Below are 20,703 nucleotides of genomic sequence, written 5' to 3' on the forward strand. Positions count from 1 at the left end.
TATTTTCTGCTTTAAAAGAAGTTATACTTTCCTGTTATTTAAAAAAACTGAAAAAATATTTCTATCTAAGCACTTTAACAACCAAGTTAAGTAATTGTAAATAATGAGTCAACCCATATAGATACCTAATAACTAGTTCTGTTCAAGTGAGGAGATCAATAGGGAATTTGATGCAACCGATTTTATGAACATTGCAATTTCTCAGAATTTGAGTTTACCATGACTAAATGTCTTTAATACATTGCATTTTAAAAAGTGGTCAAATGTAATATAATACTGGTTTGTGGGATTTAAGTAGTTTAGTAGATTTTAGAATAAGAGATATTAGGAATAATATCCCATGATAAAAACTAGAACACAAAATAAATTTTTGAGAATACACCTGAGTAGGCAGTGAAAAATACATAAAAAATTGGAAACCCCTTAGTTAATAGTGAGTACTGGGACTGTTACTATTGTTTAGTCTTTTGCAAATTCCTCTCTGCATTAGTATTTTCACTCTAGAATTTTAATTGGTCTATATTTTATAATAATGAAAATATTTTAGTTTATTTTCTAATGTAAACATTTTAAAAAGACCACACTTACTTACATTTTTAATTGGCACTGAAATCAGTATCCTACATAAGAGTCAAGTGTGTATTGAAAATATGCAATTTTCTGATTATTTTAAGTGTTTCCTTATATATGTGAGAATAAATGAATCAAAAATCTTTCCACAAACAAAGAGAATACATATTAACATGTTAGAAGGAACATGTGTCACCTGGAGTCACCAAGGCTTTTTAGATAGTGGAAGTGGGCACTATTATCAAATTTGCTGCAATACCCAGTGCTGACTGGGTCTGCCCCTGGATGACTAAGATGTAAAGTCACCTTCACTTTTTCCAAGTCTGCATGTTTTCCTTTTGGAATATTTTTCTAGAGTAACAATCTTGGTCTTTGATGGAAGTTTACTGGACGCGAGTGAGATTCTTTTGGATGTAAAAGTTTTCTGGGCCTTCATTTTGGTTAATGGCATATCAATAGAGAGCATGTATATCCTGGCCTGCCCTCTGCCCCACGGTAGAAGCTACTTTGGATTTTTTTCCCTTGCCAATGACTAAATGGATAAATCTGCTTAATTAAGGGTGTCATTTTATAAAACTCACTTGTTTACAGTTTTGTTATAATCTACAGCTCAAGTACTTGTAAATAATTAAGTTGATATTTTTATCTCCGATTTACTCTTTTTTAAAAATATATATTTTTTATTGATTTCAGAGAGGAAGGAAGAGGGAGTGAGAGAAAGAAACATCAATGATGAGAGAGAATCATTGACCAGCTGCCTCTTCATGCCCCCTTCTGGGGACCGAGCCTGCAACCCGGGCATGTGCCCTGACCAGGAATCTAACCTTGACCTCCTGATTCATAGGTTGACAGTCAACCACTGAGCCACACCAGCCTGGCTGATTTAATCTTTCTTTATCAATTGTTTCCAAATCCAGATGGAGGATAGATAGGAAATGGGAGGGACATATTGATCTTACTCCCAACATAATTTATTTTGCTTTTAAAGTGACATTAAACAATATCAGCACTATCTGAAAGCACAATATTGCATAATAACACGTGTATGTGCATGTGTACATACCACAAATATATCATAACAAAGCAAAACTAGCCACCGATAATTTAGTAATCATACTGGATTGTCTTTAAATATGTCTTAATAGATGCCCCAAGTTTATTCCACATACTTCTTTTGTTTGGGGGCTCTTGTGCGATTCCACAATTTTCCTATATCAGCACCTTTGCGAATGTGTTTTTTTTCTTGTCAGCATTTATCTTCCTTAAATCTATAAATGTTTCTTACTTAATTCAGGTCGCTCAGTGAATGTCACTTCCTCAGAGAAACCTTCCTTGACTGCTAAATAACATGGGTCCGACTCCTCACTTCCTAAGCCCTTACCCTATCTGACTTCGTTTTCTTCCTGGTACAAATAACTCTTTTAAGTTATAATACATTTTATGTGCATCTTTTAACCTTCCTTAGGAAAAAGACTGTCTTGTATTGATTTATGCTCAGGGATGAGTAGAGCATTCAGCAGATTTTGGATACTTAGTAAAAATGTCTTGAATGAAAAACAGGACTAAATGCTGGTGAACAGCTAAACATGTAAATAAATGTAAAAGTAACATGCTATAATTATAAGAGAAGTTGTATAATGCATATTTTTGTTTGAATTGAGTCACATTTTTTTTACCCAGAACACACTTACTTTTAAAAAATATAAACATGTGACTTGAAAGTCTTAAAAGAGTTTTCTGCTTACCAAACATCTTAGCTAATTTTAGGAAAGTACATAATTCCATTTTCATTCTAATGAGAAAACTTGTCTGTTAGAAGAGTGAAATTAACTTCACTTGTTCCTGCTAATGGAAGTCTGAGCACTAGCATAAATCATTTTAGTCTGTAGATTTATAGAAAGAAGCTAGAAATTGCCTCCTTATGTAACTTAGAATAGAGATTGAAATAAGAGATCTTGGAGAAGAGATGAGAGTGGAGGCAAGACTAATTACCACTATTAAAACAGTTCTTCGCTTTTCTAGAATACTGAAGGGCTCTGAAATATGTTCACCTTCACTCTCTCATTAGGGAAGTTAATAAAATGAGTTTATGTTGTTATTGTTGTTTTGTTTTGTTTTACTCTTCAGAGAGAGTAGTGATTCACTCGAGGCCTCATTGTGTGCAAGAGATGAATGGCACTGCAATTCAGGTTTTTGGCTGCACTGTTCTCCCCCCCATCTTTTTTTCACTAAATACTATATCTCCTGCTTCATAAAAATTAAGTTGGTATTATACACTGTGGCATATAGAAATGAGCCTTCAGTGAGTTCCCAGGCTGTGGGAGACTGGTATGTAAATGACCGTTGGAGTCCCTGGTGTTAGGTCCTCAAGTGGAAAACACGCTGAGCCATGTGCTGTGGAGCATGGGAAGCAAGGACCTGACAATGACTGGGGAAGTCAGGGCAGGCTTTGTGGTGTGGGTGGCATGTGGCCCAGGTCTTGAAAGAGCTGGAATGGATTAATATTAATATACTAGTGGCCCGGTGCAAAAAAATTGTGCATGGGGGGGTGTCCTTCAGCCCGGACTGCACCCTCTCTAATCTGGGACCCCTTGAGGGATGTCCGACTGCTGGTTTAGGCCCGATCCCACAGGGATCCTACAGGGATCGGGCCTAAACCGGCAGTCGGACATCCCTCTCACAATCCGGGACTGCTGGCTCCTAACTGCTCACCTGCCTGCCTGCCTGATTGCCCCTAACCACTCTGCCTGCTGGCCTGATCGCCCCCACCTACCCTCCCCGCTGGCCTGCTCGCCCCCAATGGCCCCCCCACCAGCCTGATCACCCACAACTGCCGTCCCATCCTGTCCTGATCACCCACAACTGCCCTCCCCTCTTGGCCCCTAACTGCCTCTACCTTGGCCCCACCACCATGGCTTTATCCAGAAGAACGTCTGGAAGGTCTCCTGGAAGGTCTCCAAGCCTAATTAGCATATTACCCTTTTATTAGTATAGATTTTATTTTTATCAGTATTCATTAATGAGATTGCTAAGAAAGCACACACATAAGTTACATTATGAGAAATAACAGTTTTTGTGAAGTGTCATAAGGAGATGACTACATCCTTTCAATGATGTTCATTGTAGTATTTCATGGCTGCTTCCTTCCCCATTTAATAGAAATAATTCCATGTCCCAGTAGCTTTCTGATTATGATCATGTTCTCTGACTTCGTGAAGCCCCAAACTGTCTTTTCATGTCAGATTATCAATTTCTTAATTCATTTAAAAAATAACAACAACTTTGTTGTGTTTTAGGATTTGGGGATACAGTGGTGATGATGGTCAAGTCATTATTCTAAGGCAGTTAATTGTTTCTGCAGCCTGGCCTATGCTCAGCTGAGCAGCATCTCTCTGGTTCCATGAGATGGCTACTGGGTTCCCTTACTCACTGCTGTGTTTGCAATCAGCTGACAACCTCAAGTTCTTTATACTCCTCAGGAAAAATGAAGGTTAAATGACAGTAAGTCATTACTGTAAAAAAGAAAACATGTGATAATTACTTAGGGTATGGTTAAGTTGATAGCAATATAATACCAGAATTTCATCTATATGTAATATGTTGTAAAATAAAAGCACTAAAAAACATGAAAATGAATCAAATTCAAGAAAGAGTTGAAATACAATGTCACTTTATATCAGCTTAATTTTGCACCTATACTAACACAGGATTTGGCTTGTTGACATCATTGGGAAGAAAAAAACACACAAATTTTTTGAAAATTTGAATAATCATAAAAATAATTGTAAATAAAATTATAAGTTAATAAAAAAGCATTTATTATGTCATCTGAACTCAAATACACTCAACAAATTGAGAATTTTGAGATCATTCTAAATCTTCATTGTGACAGTAATGCTGCAAGAGTGAAAGAGTGATTGGAAATAGGGTAAGAAAGAAAATTCAGCCCTGGCCAGGGGGCTCAGTTGGTTGAGTTGGTTGGAGAATTGACCAAAAGGTTGTGGGTTCAATTCCCAGCCAGGGCACATAACTAGGTTGCAGGTTTGATTCCTGGTCTGGGTGCTTACACGAGGCAACCAATTGATGTTTCTCTCTCACATAAATGTCTCTCTCTCAAATCAATAAAAATATATCCTCAGGTGAAGAATTAAAAAAAAAGAAAATTCATTTGGTATTTCAGTGTTGTAATATTAGCATCCTACACTCTTAAGACAGAATATGATGTTCCTAAGGACTACTAATAGCTATTGGTTAATTTAAAATCAGAAACTTTGTATTCAAAATATACACATTCTTGTTAGAGAACTTCACTTTAAATTTTATCAGTTAACAGCTTAGTGTTATATATAACTAAATGGTTCCTACAATAGAACAAGGGAGGTGGATATCAGAATTAGAATTAGAAATAAATAATTTACCTGTTGTCAATGCCCTCCAGAAAAGACCTCTCTGAACATACTTGTAGTTAAGAAACTTCTGCTGATTATCAGTGCAGGGAGAGGGTGGGGGGACATTTGTAACCAGGGATGTCTCAGTTGTGGGGAAGCGTAAGACTTGGTTGGAAAGTTGTAAGGAGGACATTCTGAGAAACGTAAAGTGTGTGGAAGGCCGCCTGCCCTGTTTATCAGAATTCTGACTCAGGGGAGACTTAGGGGAGTATTGAAGGCGGTGCCCCTAATTATTCCTTGACCTTTCCAAACAAGTCTGTGCCTGTGCAAACCCTGGGGTGTTTACTGGAATCCTTATGCTTAATCCCTCAATGCCCTTGCCTAGAGGACAACGTAAACACATGTGTCCTCCCAAAATTACTCACCCTACTGATTGCATCTAAAGATAAAAATTCCAATAAAGGCCTAACGAGGCAGGCAATTGGTCACTTCAGCCAGGCCATCCCTTAGTCCTCTCCCCCACAGTGAAACTGTGTTGGGTTAATCTGTTCATCCATCATTCATGTTCTAGTGTTGCTGGTCAGCCCAGGCACTCAGTAAAAGGGTGTTAGAAAGGACTTGTTATAAGATTTGGGTTTATATCAAGTGATTTTGGGGAAGGTGTAAGAAAGTGAGACTTTCTTTTGGACTAGATGTTGTTTTAGTCTATTTGGGCTGTTATAACAAACTACCACAGACTGGGTTGCTTGTAAAGGAAATTTATTTCTTACAGTTCTGGAGGCTGGAAGTGTGAGATTAGGGCATCAGCATGATCAGATTCTGATGAGAACTCTTTTTTTGAGTAGCAGATGGATATTTTCTCATTGTGTCCTCACATAGCAGAAGAGGTAAGAACATTATCTGTGTCCCTTTTGTGACATCACTAATCCCATACATGAGATTTCTACCTTCATGTTCTAATCACTTCCCCAAAGTCCCACCTTCTATTACTATTATAGTGAAGATTAGTATTTCAACACATGAATTTGGGAGTATGCAAACATTCAGTCCATTCCAGGATAGTCCCTTGATTTCAGGGCAATTTATTTTTTATTTTTTATTTTTTTTACATTCTCCGGGGTATGTTAAACTCTGATTTGGAGCACAATACAAGAATTTATTAAATAGAAATATTTTGGCAAGACGCACAGAAACAGTCATAGAATATATATTCCATAGTCATTGTGAAGTGCCAACTCTTTGTTTTGTAGAGGCTCTCATCATAGCTTATGAAATTTGGCAGTCATGACAATTATCCAGAGGTGAGAGCTCATCCCCCATATATTCAGCAATCAATGCTTCTAACAAAGAGCTCATTGTTTATTAACCTATTTAAGAATCATGACTTTGGAACTATCTTTACAGAAAAAGGGTGAAGGCCTCTCTAGGCTTTAATGTCATTAGCATAAAGGAATGAAATTGAGCAGTGTGTCTAAACTGTTTTAACCACTCTACCTTTTGATATCTTTATTTCTTCAAAGAAAAGTGCAATTACTAAAATAATAACTTACCAATTTTACCAATGACACCATTTTTTAAAAAAATTTACATGTTAAGTAATAAAACCGTACGTGTTGATTGAGATATAGATACAGAAAGGGCTTGCATAATTGCTTCTAGGATGCTTGGACTTAGGATATATTTCTTCTTTGACTTAAGAAATATTTCTAGTTGACCACCCTGGAGTGGTGATTCTCAATTAGGGCAATTGATCGCTCCTTGTGTTGCTTGAGATACTACATAGATTTTACAGAATGAGCTTCAGGTCACAATTCTGTAGTATCTTGGAGTATATTATAAACATTTAACAACACTGATATCTCCTTATTCTTCTTCTAATTTTAGCTTTCCATCAATTTTCTTTGTGGGAACATTTTTCTCTGCCTATTGTTGGTCAATTGGGCTCATTCATTGGCTACAGCATGACTGGAAAGAGCAGAAGAAATGTGGTTTCAGAACAAAACCTGAGATGGATGCTGATGACAATAACAGGTGGAGCATGATAGCTTCACTCCTTACAGCTGATTGGCTAGTTATTTCCTAAAGAGGGATCGGAGCAGTGCCTCTCTGTTGCTGTTCTACCCAGCTAGAGTGAAAATTTTAAGTGCAGAGACTATATGTCTATCTTCACTCTTGTATTACTTTCTAAAGAAAATAAAACAAGATAAAGGATATTATAGGTTAATTTTATTAAATCATTAATATATTTTTATTATTAGCAAAATTTCTAATACCATGAGTATATCAACAAGCAGGCTACCGTTTTATTAAATTTATTATCATTCTTTTTCAGAATAGTTCATTTATTTATTTTTCAAGAAAAATGATCCTATTTAATAATAGAGTATCATGTAAATTACCATCATTCCGCTACGCCCACGATTGGGTGGCAGGAGGCTGGGGGGCGGGACTTGGGGTGGCCTATCCGGCCATCGAGAGGCACGGATCCGCTGCCACTGAGGGGGCTACCCTGCTGTTGAGAGGCGCAGGGGGTGGGACTCCTGCCCCCTGTGCCTCTCAAGGGCCAGATCCGCAGCCGCTGAGGGGGCCTGCCGCGGACACCCAGCTGCGCCTCTCAATGGCAGGGTAGCCAGGTGTCCGAGGCAGCCCCCCTCAGCGGCCGTTGAGAGGCACAGGGGGCGGGACGCACAGGGGGCGGGGAGTCCCGCCCCCTGCGCCTCTCAACAGCAGGGTAGCCCCCCTCACCGGCTGTGGACCATCAAAAGTGGGGGAGCTCGGTGCCTGTCTGCTCCGGCACCAGGCCTTTCAGAAGCCTCTGCCAAGCCTCTGCCGAGCCAGAGGCTTCTGAAAGGCCTGGTGCACCACCGGACAGGCACCCAGCTCCACCGCGAAAAGTGAAAGCGTGTAGGGGACCCTACACGTGCATGATTCAATCATGCACTGGGCCTCTAGTTTTAAATATAATAATGTTACATGCAATAAACATTAATATTTCAAGAAAAACAATTTAATATAATGTTTCATGCAATAAACATTAATATAAAATATTTTAAATATAATGATATTATTATATTAACATTATTATAATAACATTATTATATTTAAAATCACTTTTCTTAAAATAATGTTTATTGCATGTAACATTATTATACTTAAAATCGGTTTTACTAAATTTATTGTGACTGAATTCTGTTTAAAACACATTTATAAAATGCATACACAATATGAATCTTCACAACTCTAAGTATTTGCTGTAGTCCTTGGTAATTGAATGGCACATATTCACAGGACTATAATGTTTTAAAATAAGCAGATCAAACTTGTTTTGAGTATTTCATAGTTGTTTTTCGTTTTTATTCAATAAATATTTAGGTAATGGGTATGTTCTCATTACCAGATTTTTCTAAGATATAATTCCCAAAATGATCATTATCTCTAACAATGATGATCATACATGGTCATAACTTTGAGCTGTATTGTAAAACATATACTCCAAAGAAATTTGAAATGCTGGTCACCCTGCAAGAAAAGAGAAGCTAAGACTGGAAGTTGCATACGATACCCACATTGATTGCTTTAGTCTTTTAAAACCCCCTTCACATTGTTTCAGAGGAAAGAAAGAGCACGTAATAATACTGGCATTATAAAATGTTGAGGTCTGAACATTTCCTTACAATTGTTATGTAAGTGTATTTGTTGTTGAAAGTGACATGCTAGTAACAAAATACAGACGTTTATAAAGACTTGCTTTAAGAACAATAGTGCAGTGTCTCTGTGGTGGTGAAACCAAAATGTGGTGTTTGAGTTCGAGTTTGTTGTCCAGCAAAACCAAGGAATGAATTTGCAGACAAAAAAAAAAAAAAAAAGGTTAGCAGAAGCAAAGTTTATTGAGAGATGCCAGTCCTGGAAAAGGTTCAGCTGGGGTTCCAAAAGCAGCCCAGGGTCTAGATCTTCCATTCCTTGTTTCAGTCAGTTATAGTTCAGCATCCAAATGAATTAAAATCTATTAGTCCATGTGTAGAGTCCCACATGGCCATAAGCCACTGGGCATAGGGGAGCACATCTCCCCTGGAACCCAGGGGTGTATGTGTGTGTGTGTGTATGAGAGAGAGAGAGAGAGAGAGAGAGAGAGAGAGAGAGAGAGAGAGAGAGAGACCTTTTTGTCTAGAAGGTAGATACAGCTATGCTAGCTCCTGATTTGTCCTTTCAAAAAATGTTGCCTCAGCAATATCCTTGGGATTGGTTTATACACCTCCCTGCCTTGTGATTGGTTATTTGCAAGCTGCCTGTCTTAGCAACAGCTATAGATTTTAAAGCTACCCTCTCCCATGCACGCCCTTCTTTCCCTGCCCAACTGGGTTGCCTTAGCAATTCCACCTATCTGGGTTCCCAGTTCTACTCCCCCCACAGCCCTCGCACCGCCTTCCTCCCTCCCCCCCCATGGTTCAGGTTCCTGTCTACCTAGCTTCCCTCTGTTTCCTCAGTGGCATTCCTCTCATTCCTCTCAGTTAATTTAGTTATGGTTTTGGGAGTTGGAAAGAGAGAGTATAAAGTGAGAGAGTTAAGAAAACCTTCTAGATATTTTGTGCTTCATATTTGGACTACCCCATGGAAGGTGTGGATAAGTCCCTATCTTGTTTGCTCCTTTCTAGAGTCATATCTGGATTACCTGCATGGGAGATTTTAGTAATTTTAAATATTTTTAAATAGTCTGGGCTGACTAGTGAATAATAGCACCCAAGGAAAGAAAAGCAATGATTTTTTTAACTCATAATTTACTAATATAAGTGTCAATGAAAGGGAAAGCACATAGATCATTTTCTCCCCTTCTGTAGAAAACATGAATCATATAGTACCATTTGCTATTTATAATCTAGAGAATAGTATATAAAAATGACAGTCATCACCCTCATGACACTAAAGCAATATTGTAAGGTAGTTATTAATTTAACCTTTTCTTTATTGATATGATTAAAATTTCAGTGCCTGGTGTTCCTTTTTATATGCAAATAATCCTGAGAAAAGCAAATTTAGAATATAAAAAGGTCAGTATTATATTGTGCTTATTTTTGCTAGATAGGCCATTAAAAGGCATGATCTTTCAACTTGACAACTAAAATTGTAAAAAGGAATTGAAAATGTTAATCTATTTTTGTAACAAAGAAAGCAACAAGAAGGGAAAATGTTATATACATATATTTCACTTCTCCCTCTACACATTCTGGTTTCCAAAGTTCTGGTGTTTTATGGCCTTATTTTTTTATATGTTCACTTTCATTCTTTAATTTCTGTCCTTTAAAATTGTGACCTTACCATTTCTCATTTATATGACTACAGCTAGACCTTAACAAGTTTACAAATCTATGGTCTGTTAAAGTATTAAACAGGAGGCCATTAGCCTGAGGGGGTCTTGGTAGCCTACAAAACCTAAGCCAGAGTCAATGCACTCAAATCTGAGAAAATGAAATTTAAGAACAAACAGTCACTAGCCTGTCTCAAATCAGGAAACTGCTTAAGCTACAGCCAATCAAAATTTCATTTTCTTTGCTTCCATGTCTTCTTTATAAGCATGTGATTTCCCTGGTGTTCCTCTTCTCTATATAAAACCTCTCCCCCCACTCCTATCCAGAGAGCTCTCCTAACTGCCTTTGCTTTGGTGCTGGCTGATTCAAATACATGTAAGCTTGAATAAATTAATTTAAAAAAAATAATGTGCTGCAATTTCACTTTAAACAAGGCTTTTCCATATATATATATATATATATATATATATATATATATATATATACACACTAGGGGCACGGTGCACGAAATTCGTGCACTGGGGGTCGGGATCCCTCAGCCCAACCTGCCCCCTCTCACATACTGGGAGCCCTCAGGGGATATCCTACTGATGGCTTAAGCTGCAGTCTGGCCTCCCTTTGTGGGAGGCAACTGGGCTGATCAGGGGAAGGCACCAGCCCCATCACCCCGCTGCTGCAGCCACTGTCAGTCACCGCAGCCACCAAGGTGTTTTCATCAACACGGACTCCAGTCCCTTCACCATGAAAAAATGACAACTTTCTTTAGGCAGTTTCAAGATGTGTCTTTCATAGGATACGCATTTCTTTATTTATATTTTATCCTCACCTGAGGATATGTTTCCATTGACTTTTAGAGAATGTGGGAGAGAAAGGGAAAGACAGAGAAACATCAAAGTGAGAGGAACACTTTGATTGGTTGCCTCCTGCATGAGCCCTGATCTGGGCCCCGGCCAGGGAGGAGCCTGCAACCTAGGTACATGCCCTTGATCAGAATCGAACCCAGACCCTGCTGTCTGCAGGCTGAGGCATTATCCACTAAGTCAAACCGGCTAGGGCAGGATATGACATTTCTTAGCCCTCCAGCCGTGGATCTTCATTTTTTTCTCCAGGAGTGTGGTGGAAAAACCCTAGATCACCTTTTTGGATTCTTATTACCCAAGTTACTAAGAATATTACCAGTGACATACAGGGAGCTTAGCCAATGTGCAGTCAGAAAAGGTGTTTCCTCTGTAGTTCACACCAATGGAGGGCTGGGCCCTGCCCAGGCCTAAGCCTCTGGCCAAAGCTTTAGGCCTGGAAAGGCCCCTCCAGCTCCCTTTGATCACCGGCTCAGCCCCTGCCCAGGCCTGCCCAGACCGAAAGCCTCTTGGGCAGGAGCAGACCCCCAGCTCCCTGCGATCAATCGCAGGGGGTCCGCTCCTGCCCAGACTGAAAGCAGACCCCCAGCTCCCTGCCCAGGCAATCAATCGCAGTGGGTCCACTGGTGCACCAGGCCAAAGCAACCCCCAGCTCCCTGCAGGGGGTCTGCTTCGGCACCAGACCAAAAGCCTCCGCCGGAGGCTTTCGGCCTGTTGCCGGAACGGACACCCATCTCCCAGTGATTGATTGCAGGGGGTCTATTCGTGCACCACACTGAAGCAACCCTCAGCTCCCTGCAATCGATTGCAGGGTGTCTGCTCCGGCTCCAGGCCGAAATCGAGGCTTTCACCCTGGAGCCGGAGCAGACACCCAGCTCCCTGCGATCAATCGCGGGGGGTCCACTCAGGGCGCCTATGTATGCAAATTAACTGCCATCTTGGTTGGCTTGATTTGCATACTCACCCTGATTGGCTGGTGGGCATGGCTTGGGTGTAGTGAAGGTGCGGTCAATTTGCATATTACTCTTTTATTAGGTAGGATACCTTACAGAGTTTCCAGAGGAATCTATCTTGAATACACATCTGACAATGTCGCTCTATTGCTTAAATTCTCATTACCTGTAGATCAGGTACTATAAAGGAATTTTTGTCTTTTGATTTTGTGCCTGCTTGATTTTGCTCTCTATCTTTGTCACTTACCTGGTATCTCCCAAATTTTAATATTCAATGATATAATATTGTCTTACATTTTCCACATACACCTTCTGGGCTCTTATGTCATACTTTTCTTTGTCCTGCTCACCTTCCTTCATGATTTTCTTGTGATGCTCCCGCTTTGAACTGGTGTCAATCCATACTCAATACAAATGGTGTTAGGCACATTTCATTTATATTTTTGTGTTTATATACCTATTATTGCATTTGTAAACAATGAATGATTTATTTTTATTTGGGAGCCTTATTCATCTTTGCATCCTTAGTATCTACTGTGTGTGGCATCTAGAATCTCAGTAATGTGTCAATGATCATTAAATGATTATTACATTTAAAAAGGTTATAATTCAGTTGGAGCACTTATTTCCCAAAACAAACAAACAAAAACTAGTTCCTAAAATCTACCTACAAAGTTTCTAATTATTCATGCCTATGTAGGTATTTTTAAAACAAGTATACCAGGTCATTCTAATACAGAGGTTCATGGAACACACATTAAGAAACATTAGCTTAGATAACCTTTTAGGTCCCTTTTATATGTAACTAGAGGCCCAACTTGCATAAAATTCATGCAAGAGTAGGCCTTCCTTCCCCCAGCTGTTGGCACCAGCTTCCCTTTGGCACCCGGGACCCGGGCTTTCCTCACAGCCCTGGCTTCATCCAGAAGGAGATCTGGTCTAATTGGCATATGATGCTTTTATTATTAAAGACTAGAGTTCTGGTGCATGAAATTCATGCACGGTAGCAGGGGTGTCCCTCAGCCCAGCCTCCACCCTCTCACAATCTGGGACCCCTTGGGGGATGTCCGACTGCCAGTCGGATGTCCCCTGTGGGATTTGACCTAAATTGGCAGTCAGACATCCCTCTTGCAATCCAGGACCACTGGCTCCTAACTGCTGGCCTACCTGCCTGCCTGATTGCTGCTAACCACTCTCCTACCTTCCTGATTCCCCTAACTGCTCATCTGCCTGCCTGATTGCCCCTAACCACCTCTGCCTCGGCCCCTGCCACTGCAGCTTCATCTGGAAGGATGTCTGCAATGACATCCAGAAGGTCGTTTGGATGTCTGGTCTAATTAGCATATTACGATTTTATCTTTTATTATTATAGACTAGATGCCCATTGCACGAAGTTTCGTTCAATAGACTTTCCTTCACCTGGCTGCCGGCATCAGTTTTCCGCCACTACCAGTTTTCCTCTAGCCACCTGCCGATAGGAGCGCCTCCCGCCAGCGCGATCTCTGGCCTCCTGCCACCCGCCAATCGGAGCTCCTCCCGAAGGATGGGGGTGGGACTCGGGGTGGCCGATGGCGCTGGCGGGAGGCGCTCCGATCGGCAGGTGGCTAGAGGAAAACTGGTAGTGGTGGAAAACTGATGCCGGCAGCCACGCAATCGGCCACCCTGAGTTCCGCCACCGGCGCCTTCCGCCAGCCCCATGGGTCCTCCCGCAGCGCTGGCCATTAAGGCCAGTGAGAGGAGCGGGGGGCGGGGACTCACGAGTCCCCGCCCCCCACTCCTCCCATCAGCCAATCGGCCACCCTGAGTCCCGCCACCCACGCCTCCAGACGGCCCAATCGTGGGCATAGCGGAGTGATGCAATTTGCATATTACCTTTTTATTATGTACAATAGTCCATCCTCCTGATAAGAAATTGGATTTGAAGACAAATTCACATAGTACTAATTGTGTTAAATTGTATTTTGAATAATTAATATCATTATAGAAATGTTATAATAATGATGAAGTCACATACCTATTAATGGTATTAGGAAGTTAAAAGTTTAGTATAAACAGTCATAGGAAAGTTGAAGACATTTTCTAGAATAAAGGAACATGTGCAAAATTACATGCACCAGAAATCTTTAAATATCTTCATAGACAATTTGACAGCTTTCCTGGGAACCATATTTCTTTAGCAAGTTTTGTCAGGAAATTTAACCTTATTTTTAACCTAAAATTATCCGATTGGGACTGAACATTTTTATTTCTATGATTTTATAACTAGACAAGATATTCACTCCTATTCCGAATAAGATTTTATTATATTGTTACTCAGATTATTAATATCAAAATAATTTTAAAATAAGTTATGCAATCAAATTTATTTTGACATTTTCCTGGAAATCTGTCCACTAAATAATTTATACTGGCTTATTGGTTTGCAAATGTGGATGCTTTTTATTTTACTGTTTTTTGTTTGTTTTTCTTTCTATAAGGAAAAGAACTGTAACCTGTTAGTGGTTATCACTAGTAAATGTTTGGTAGTTACTTGCAAGGCTGATTCAATACTATTGTCAGCTTTCAGATCACTTTGTCTAAACAACAGCTGCTGCTGAAACAGTTGCTTTTAGTTCTAGCTACACATGGTTGTCATAGCAGTAGCTGACCTCTAAAAGTGGAAAATAAGCAGCAGAATGGAAAACAAAAGATATATTTTAGGCTACTATTATCTTCTTTTAAAGTAGTAGATATGCTGCCAGGTGGACAACTCAAGGCCTTTTCACAGAGTAGAAGCAAATTTCCCAGGTTGCCAAAGCAAAGGTAACAGCTGAACAATGAACTTCACGTTTGCCCATTGTATTTAGCCAGGTGAATAACCTTACTGAGAATGTCTACTTCTCACTTCAGAAACAGAAGCATTATCTTGGTTCATAGTTAATAGAAAAACCAAAGGATTCCAACTAACTTCATGGAACTTTATGAAAGAACTAGAGGCCCGGTGAATGAAAATTCATGCACTGGAGGGGGGGTCCCTCAGCCCGGCCTGTCCCCTCTCACAGTCTGGGAGTTCTCAGGGGCAGGAGGCCACCCAGTGATCAGGGGAAGGCGATGCCCCCATCACACCTCTGCTGCTGCCACTGCTGGCAGCACAAGCCTCTACTGGCCCTGGTTACCTGAGCCTCGGGCAGCCCTGGGTGGCTGGGCAGCCACCATCTGAGGCTTGCCTGTGCCTTGGACCGGCCTAGGCAGCTGGGGGGCAGAGGGTACTGTGGGACTCTGGAGGCAGGCACACGGAGCGGCTGGACCCACCTGGGGCGGGCCCAGCTGTGCCACGCACCTGCCGCCCTGGCAGGCCTGAGGGTACGGGGCACCACCTTCTTGTAGCTGTGGGCACCACCATCTTTGAGGGCGTGGCAGTTAATTAGCATATTCCCTCCTTATTGGCTGTGTGCACCACCATCTTTGTGAGGCATGATGGTCAATTAGCATATTTACTCTTTATTAGATAGGATTATTAGATAGGATGGTATACGTGCAAGAAATTATTCTCCTCCATAGCCGATTGAAATCATTTTTTGTTAACAATGTTAAATGAAATGTTTACTTTCCAGTAAAATGTTAAGTAAAGATCCACCAAAGTGTATTAAGAATATGTACAGGAGCATTTGAGATCTTGCTCCCTGGCATATGTTGTCTGGCTCAAATATTCTCATAAATTCTCTACAGTTTTGTCCTTCTTTTATGTCAACAATTGTGTCCCTCTATTTCTTCTGGAAAAATATTATTTTCATTTTCAAAAGATGATAGTTTCCTATGTTGTAAATTTTTAAAAAATTTACATGAGTACAGATTTAACATAAATTTGCTTTCAAAGAGATTTCACAAAACTGTTTTTTCATAAGAAGTAATGTGTTATAAGAAATTTGAATGCTGGGTGGTTTAATCATAAGATTGTTAATTATTTACCATAAAATATATGAATAATAAAATATGTTAGTATTGTATGAATAATCATTATGGTCATTTAGAGTGTCATACTATTTAGATGTAAGCAAAGACAGAATGCTTCTAAACTGATAAATACAAAAAAAAAAGAATATGTGCAAAAACTGTGCTGTTCAAAGACTGAATAATTCAAACAAGTCCGTTTCAAGATATTTAGAGACAGGCTATGGCACTGTTAAGATTGTAAATAAAAATCTCAAATTCTACTCTCTTATTTAAAAGTAATCTACTGACCTGAATAATTAATTCCCTTTTGGAAATGATCAATATTTTCTAATAATTCACATTAAACAACTTGGTGTGTGTGTGTGTAGTTCTGCGTGTATGTTCTATGCACATTGAAAACTTTTTAAGAAAAAGAATGGGTTAAAATTCTGTTAATACCTAACAGGCTTTTGTTGGGTGACTGAGAATATTCTGGACAGTCAGGGTGTGAAAATTTCAGCATAGGTTCTGCTGTCTGTATACTGATGTAAGATAGAGAAGCAAAGAAAATGAACTGTCCTAGATGGTTTAGACATGTGCTGCCTGAGGGCAGGGTACTGCCGGGATGGTTTTCTAAGCTCTGTCCTTCTGGGAGTGTATGATTTTAGAAAGGGTAGTCTAAATAATTTAAAAGTGAAAGAAAGGGGGAAAATGTCAAAGTAAGTTACTTTCCCAGTATTCTCCTTTTAAGGTATGTTTAACAATTTCTTTAATATCATTATGCTTATAGTCCTAAACACTTCACACCACTTATTATTCCTTTTTCTCTCAAAAACTTTCTGTGCACCCAGCTATGCCTGAAGTTACAGGAATAGCTTCCAACTACACTGTTTTACTAGTACTTTAGCTGTGCATAAACTGAAAACATTTTGTATTATATATAAGATATAACATTAGCTCCTAAACTAATTTTCAGGAAACACATAGTTTACTCAATAACTCACAATGTCTCACCACAATATAGCACTGAGCAAGATTTTTATGGGGAAAATGGATCCTACATGAATAGATTGGATCTGATATTAGTGAGTAATAGATAAAACTGAATCCAAAGAAAAATTCCTAAACTATTGATTTAGTGATCATTGAGAGAAAGTAAAGTGTTTCTGACATGAGGGATGGAGAGAAACTCATGTTAATAGTACTTCATGCCTGGCAGGTGTGTTTCAGTGGTTGAGTGTCCACCTATGAACCAGGAGGTCATGGTTGGATTCCGGTTAGGGCACATCAGTAGGGGATTATTCTCTCGCATCATTGATGATCTCTCTCTCTCTCTCTCTCTCTCTCTCTCTCTCTCTCTCTCTCTCCCTTTCTCTCTGAAATCTATAAAAATACATTTTAAAAAAATAGTACTTCACACTTTTATGTAATATCATTGCAAAATGTGTGTCCTTATTTATATAAGATGAGGCATTTAGATTTTGTTCAAACAAATTTTAGTTTTAATTATATTTTGAAGTATAAAACAGAGTTTTAGTCTATAATGCAGAAAAAAAATATATACTCTGAGTTTATGCATGTATATGAACTGAAAGCAATTAAGTTGTTCTTTTCAAGTAGATTGTTTCTATGGTTCTGAAATTAGTTTATAAACTACACTAGAGGTACGATACACGAAAATTCGTGCAAGAGTAGGCCTTCCTTCCTCTGGCCATGGGCAGGCACCCGAGACCCGGGCTTTGCTCCAGGCCCGGATTCATCCAGAAGGACATCTGGAATGACATCTGGTCTAATTAGCATACTACCCTTTTATTATTATAGACTAGAGGCCCAGTGCACAAAATTCGTGCATGGGGGGGGTCCCTCAGCCCGGCCTGCACCCTCTCCAATCTGGGACCCCCTCAGGGGATGTTTGACTGCCAGTTTAGGCCTACAGGGATCATGCCTAAACCGGCAGTCAAACATCCCTCTCTAAATCCAGTCATGGAGTAAACCAGCAGTCAAACATCCCGCTCGAAATCTAGTCATAGAGTAAATTTATATTACCAATTGCTATAATACTAAATATGCTTAATTTTAGTCAAATTAATAAAACAATGATCTGTGCCTAACACTGTAGCCAGTCCTTCGTATACTTATTCCATTTAATGTTTAAAGAAAATATTTTAAGATAGGTTAAAAAAAAATTCCACCGATTTTATAGATGGTTTCCAGGGGTTTAGGGAATTGACCCAAATGCACACATTGAGAAGAAGGGAGAATTACCTGTACATATAATCAATATGACCTTATTATCAATATTATTATTAATTTAATATAGATTTTGTAATTTATAGATCTATATTTTTCTCATTGAATTTAATAGTATTTTGACATTTTAAAAATGTGAAGTACATTGAATAAAACTGAATTCATCATTTGCTTTAGCATGCTGTGTATCTTTAACATCTTTAGACACAATTTCAACAATCCTTGAGGCAGAATTTAATGAATTGTACTTACTGCTTGAAGTGCTGGCAATATACAGGGTTCCATCAGTTTTTCTAGTAGGATCTTCAGCATGCACATGATTTCCCTCTTTGGGAGCTCCAGGTTGGTCAGGAATATATTTAAGTACATTTGAAAAATATACCACTTTCTGACATGATGTCAAGAAACCACCCAGTACTTTCAGAATGAAATTCAAATTTCTTATTCTAGTGTACAAAGGCCTTCACTGCTGAGTTCCAGCCCAATTTTTGCTTCACAACACAACACTGGCATCCAATTCTTTCCTAGATACATGTGTTGACTTGCTATTTTTGAACATACAGTTTTCATTTTCACAGTCCCATGTATTTTTTAACTGCTTTGTGCAGTCTTCACTTACCTTCAAGACTAGTACCTAAAAACACTTGTCCTATAAAATGTTTCCTGACTTAGTGAGAATTAATCTTACCTTCTTTGTTTTCACCATAAAGGAGCAATAGTATGGTCATTATTACATTGTAGTATATTTATTTGTTTTCTTCTACTTCTATATCTATTTCTCCCTCACTAGGCTGTGGGCTCCTTTGTGTAAAAATCGTCCAGATGTTTGATACTTGATAAGGCTTAGTTAATTGAATCATGTGAAAATCAGGAAATCTGAAATCTCATACTCTCTCATATACCATTTTTTATAGAAATCAATGTCAAAATAGTTAAGTCTTTTGTAAATGCCACCTCTAAACATCCTCATCCTGAGGCTTGACTTAAATGAGGTAACTAACTATTTTTGTAATGTTTTTATTGAATAGTTCAAATTTAGCAATTAAAAGGGAAGAATTTAATTACAGTTCACAGTTTGTTGCTTATTGTTTATATGCCTCAGTTTTTAAAGCTCAAAAAATGGGATAGTAATTGTTAATGATTGAACCTCTTTCAGAAGTTTGTCTGGAAGATTAAGTGATACACTTAAAGAATGTGTCACAGTATCTGGTAAATATTAGGCACTTCAAAATAGCAGGAAATTATTAGATTGTAAGCTCTAGGAAGACAGGGATTTTTCAGAGCTCTGTTATATCCCAATAAATTTACATTGTTGATCAAACAAATTAATTACAAATATATTAATTTTTCCTAATGTTGCTAAAGAAAAAGATACATTTAACTTGATTTCGAATATTAATGGGAATTACCCTCATAGAGAAGGGAGAAGAAGGCAAAGTGAATTTCAAAAAAAGAAATGAGATTTGAAATAAAAGAAGGTGTAAAGGAGCACAGTATATTTGGGAAAGGTTGACTCACAATTGCAAATGATTATAGTCATTGTCATCATGATGATGAATATCAGTTATCATAGTTAACTGTAACATAGCAATATCAAATTAATAAGATAATAGTGGGAATGGAAAAGTGAGGTTATTAAACAGTTGTTTACGGGACATCATATGTATATGGAGAGGGAAGAAGTTTGGTAAAGTAGATTAGAAATTCATCACCTATAGATGCAGAATTTAATGATGGAATCTCATTGACAAAAATGAACAGTATAAGAGGAAATGGAATTTTTATAACAGAAAACTAGCAAAAATGTGTATTTTAAAGTGTAAAGGTCAAAAGTTAAAGTGTGTTGTCTCAGGAAGAGATTGACCAATACAACCAAAAGCCACAGAAAAATAAGTAAGACTTTGGGTTTTGACAAATTTTAAAAACACATTTTTAGGTACTTTCATTGGAGTAGAAAATGTAAAAGTTCAGTTACTATGAATTAAGAAGTGAATGAGAGTAAATAAAGTAGAAATAAGAGTCCTTGAGGGAAATAACTTGGCTTCTGTTTTCTTTGTGAAAAAGTATATGTTATATAGTAACTCTCCCTGACCTAAAACGAAAATTTAGAACATTAATCAAAACAATTTTGATACTGGACAGTATATATATATATATATATATATATATATATATATATGGTAGATATTAAATGCTGTATCTCCCCATTAGTACATTACAAACACAATTTTTAGTTTATTCTGAAAGTATAGGCAATTCATCAACATGTCACTATAAATAGATATAAAATAAACTTATAGGTACTACCCTCATTCTTTATTTACTACCTTTATTTTGAGTTACTAGACAGTGAATACGGATTTCTAATTTTTACCAAAATTTTGTAATTTAGAAGATGGCTTCTGTCATTTTTCACAGCTTTAACTGTGAATCAGAAAAGAAAATTATATTTCCCATTCAAGATCTTTTT

The sequence above is a fragment of the Cnephaeus nilssonii genome, assembly GCF_951640355.1.
Source record: "Cnephaeus nilssonii genome assembly, chromosome: 8".
NCBI classification, from domain to species: Eukaryota; Metazoa; Chordata; class Mammalia; order Chiroptera; family Vespertilionidae; genus Cnephaeus; species Cnephaeus nilssonii.